Genomic DNA, 4,537 nt, shown 5'->3' with positions numbered 1-4,537 from the left:
GTAACCTTTTCACACCATATTCCCTGTGGGATTAGACCCCAACCTTGTTGGGTTACTATATTTGACATCGTCCGCTTTACGCTAATTAAATGTGTAATTTGAGCGCATCAAATTTTGGCGCCGTTGCCGGGGAATACAGTTTTGAAATTAATATGTCACACCCCCAACAAGGAGTATGACGGGCTTCGACCCGTAGGCCGAAAACCACCTGACTTAACAGTTACTCTGAATATCACATACCATAACTCAAAGAACACCTGCACGCAGAAAAGGCCCAACATAGAAATATCCGATCATTCAACACATATGTACATATGCGGACCGACAAAGTTGCCACCACATAACGTATATCATAAAGCCGGCAAGGCTAACAGTAAAGTATCACAGACCAAAACAATGCCAACATGACCATATACCATGCTTACATACCCTACTATGTCTATGAGCCTCTAAGAGTGTACATATGAACATATATTACACTAGCAGAAGAGTACCAAAAGATAGAAAGTCTGGAGTAGTAGGCAATTGCTGACATCGCTGAGCTGGAAAATCCTACTGCGGTCGCTCCTTAATAAACCTGTCAGAGCCTGCAACACGAAATGCAGCGTCCCGTGCAATGGGACGTCAGTACAGATAAAAGTATTGAGTATGTAAGGCTGGAAGCAATAACATAAGTGGGACCGAAATATAAATAGAGTAAAGATAACCTGTCAGCTGAGAACATACAATATGCCATGCATGAATCTTAAAAATCATATATAAGTAAGCACATATGTGTATATGTATATCATATAAGTATTAGTGTTGCGGAACGTGCAGCTCGATCCATGTATGTTAGTGCCGAGGAATGTACGGCTCGATCCATAAATATAATATGTTAATGCCGAGGAACGTACGACCCGATCCATAAATATGATATGTTAGTGCCGAGGAACGTACAACCCGATCCGTAAATATCACCTGTTAGTGCTGAGGAACGTACGACCCGATCCATAAATATAATATATACATATACATAATGTAAATAACATGCATGAGAGCTCATATGAAAGCTGCAACTTTATCGTAGTGACGTAAGGTCGGTAACCTCCGATTTATATTATGGAATTCATGTTGAATCCAAAGAAATAACTTAACGATGATGAACATAATAATATACTAAGAATCAATCAAATAACCAAGACATTAAGAGTTGAGCTACATGACATGGGAATGGAGTGATTTTATTATGGAACGCTCATATTCATACTCTAGTTGAATTCGTGCTAAGGAAAGAGAGAGAAACGAACACCTTACATACCTTATTCACCAAGCCACCACTTAAGGGAACTTTTATTCGGAGGCTCGCCCCTCACTTGAACCTATATCACGAGAAATACATTTTAATCATACCTTCATCATGCTTCCCATTAATTCACTCGTACTAGTTATCAAATACTAGTTTGGGTTACGAAAATTTGGGCAGCATCTCCCCTATATTATCTACTTCCTCCAAATACCAAAAAAACTCCCAAACAATACCAACAACATCAACAAAATATTATCAAGATTCTTTAAGATACACATGTACAATTACATCCAAACTATCTTCAATTCTCTATCCATGCTCAACAATGCCAACACAACAATCCATAACCCTTATTCTCGTAAATATTCCTAAATCAATATTAAGAAAGAGAAATTAATACCTTATCCTTGCTAGAATAGGAAGATCTTCAAGATTTACTTTGCTTCCAAGCCAACTCCCACACAAAACGAAACTATAATCGCGACTACACATTGTCTGGACCTCGATTAATACTCCGTAACTTGAAATTACTCAAAATCCTCACTTTTATATGATATATAGGCTCTCATATGTGTGATGAGCTTTCTAGAGAATTTGGGAAAATTTTATGAAGAAACAAAATGGGGTTTTGCCCCTTATATAGTGTGCTAAAGTCGGTGGCACTGTAGCAGCGCGCCCTACTCTGCCCGCCTAACTTGTAACGTCCATAATTCTCTACTCCGACATCGTATCGACGTGTGATTTACTGCATTGGAAACTAGACTCAACGAAATTTATTTTAGGATTTTGATTTACCTCAAAACTCCTCATATACTAAAAGATATTCTCCCTCCAAGTTGGGCCAAAATTGCCCCTCATATTTTCTTCAAAATTCCAACAAATTTAATTTCCTTGTTTCACTTGCCCTTCAATCCTTCCATCGCTTATTATATGAACTTAAACCCTCATAAACATAAGATAAGTGCATCTAATCTCATGTATCCTTGAAGGGTAACTCGAATCTCAACATACAAAACTACAGGGTGTAAGAACTAAATAGTGTTTTCTTTAATTGAAGTATTTTTCTTATTCCATCACACCTTTTTTGTTATTCTTTGTAAACCAGGTGAACATGAATCTGAATCAGCAAAACCAACGTGCTGGTAACCAGGGTGGTCGATTGAATAATCACGCGAATGAATCAGATGACGAGAATGTTTTCGCTGATCTTATTGCTGAGGAGGACTATGCATCTGCTATTGTTCATCCTCGGGTTGGAGCTGCAAGTGTCAAAATTGACTTCTCCCTCTACCAGTTATTGCAGCTAGAGGGATACTTTCAGAATTGTACCAAGAATGACCCTCAACTCCATTTGCAGAAATTTGTGGATGTATGTGCTCATAACATCCAAAACAACGTTTCACGGGATGCTATTCGGCTGCGGCTTTTCAAATATTCCTTAGCTGGAGATGTAAGAGCATGGTTCGAGAAGCTGCCCCGGAATTCTATTACTACATGGGCAGAGATGGTAGCAGTCTTTCTCAATAAGTGGTATCCTCCTAGCAAGAAGGCTGAGATTCGTGACAAGATCTATGAATTTATGTAGCGACCAGGGGAACAATTATATGAAGCTTGGGAGAGATTTAAAGAGTATTTGCAGAAATTTCCAAGTCATGGTTTTCCGAAGCACATATTAATGGAGAAGTTCTACCGAGGGCTGGATCCTGTGATGCAATCAATTACAAACAATGCAGCTGATGGTTGTTTCATGGATTAATCTTACCGACAAGTGACCAACATACTTGACAGGCAGACTATGCACAATCAGGATTGACACTCAAACAATGCTGATATTGTGCCCTATGGTAGTGTAAGGATCCAGAATAAGATAAAGGTGAATCAAGATACCCAACAAACATTGGCTCAGCTTGCAACGAATATTTCCTTGCTAACCAAGATGTTTGATGAGACCCATATTAAGAAGGTAAATGTTTGTGAGGATGAGTCAGGTATACTGAAGGGGATGTACCAGGTCCAAGACGTTCCATTTCACGAGGGACCTCTTATGCAGGTTAAATATGCTAATTATGTGAACAATTCTCAAGGGGGTTATCAAAGGCAGAGCTACCAAGGTGGTTACCAGAATCAGAATCAATAGAGACCTCACCAGGGCCAGGGTGCCTACAACAACAACAACTCAGGGAACTACAATAATAATTATGGTGGTGTGAACCAAGAGAGGTACAACAACAACAACAATTTTGGGAACAAGAGTTCTAATCCTTATATACCATCGAAAGGGAAATCAACAGAACAAGGTAGTTCGAGGGTTGAAGCAATGCTTGAGAAGGTTCTGGCAAATCAATCAAAGTCTGAAAGAACATTATCTGGGTTAACAGAGATAGTGGGTTCCCATACAGCAGCTATTTAGAAGCTCGAGTCATAGATGCGTGATATTTATAGAGAGCGGCACCCTCCTAAAAAGGGAGGACTTCCTAGTGACACTATTCCAAATTCGAAGAACGGGGAAGGCAGTGTAGACCGTGTGTTTGCCATTAGTACTCGGAGTGGTAAAATACTCCAAGGTGTTGAAAAGAAAGTTGTTGAGTTCGAGCTTAGAGATAAAGAGGAAGAGGTGTAGTCTGAAGCATCAATTATTGTTGATGAGAATCCTACTGACGAGAAGGTTGCTGATATTCCAGAGATTTTGAAGGAGGCTAATGACAAGAGCAAGCAAACTGTGAAAGGGGCTCTCCGCCCTTTGACTCAGCTTTTCAAATCTAAACCTCCCTTTCCTCAGAGGTTCGTGAAAAAGAAGGAAGATGCTAAGTTTGGAAAAATTTATGATCAGCTGAAGCAGTTATCTCTAAATTTTCCTTTCTTGAAAGCCATCAAAGAGATGCCCCATTTTGCTAAATATTTGAAGGACTTGCTGGCCAACAAGAAAACGGTGCAACATGAAACTATGAGTTTGATTCACACTGTGAGTTCCATCATTTCAACAGCTACTGTTCAGAAGAAGGGCGATCCTGAGGCGTTCACCATTCCTTGTTCTGTTGAGCACCATGATTTTGCTCGTGCTTTGTGTGATAATGGGTCGAGTATTAATTTGATGCCACTTGCTATCTACGAGCAATCAGGTTTAGGGATGACAAGGCCGACTACTATGAGATTACAGATGGCTGATAGATCTATTAAGCGGCCAGTTGGCGTGGTTGATGATGTTTTTATGCGGGTTGGTAAATTTATGTTGCCCGAAAATTTTGGGAT

The 4,537-nt window shown here is 39.7% G+C and overlaps 1 non-coding gene across 1 annotated transcript; it reads right to left on the bottom strand.

Annotated features, from left to right (window-relative positions):
* Positions 1–2,841: 2,841 nt before the first annotated feature.
* LOC132604760 (small nucleolar RNA R71) lies at positions 2,842–2,947 on the bottom strand. The gene has a single exon (XR_009568861.1). It is a non-coding gene; the product is annotated as a small nucleolar RNA R71 (small nucleolar RNA).
* Between the last annotated feature and the right edge of the window lie 1,590 nt (positions 2,948–4,537).

The sequence above is a fragment of the Lycium barbarum genome, chromosome 7 (genome assembly GCF_019175385.1).
Source record: "Lycium barbarum isolate Lr01 chromosome 7, ASM1917538v2, whole genome shotgun sequence".
Taxonomy (NCBI): domain Eukaryota; kingdom Viridiplantae; phylum Streptophyta; class Magnoliopsida; order Solanales; family Solanaceae; genus Lycium; species Lycium barbarum.
Note: the sequence above shows the minus strand (reverse complement) of the source record. Positions and strands in the feature narration are given on the sequence as shown.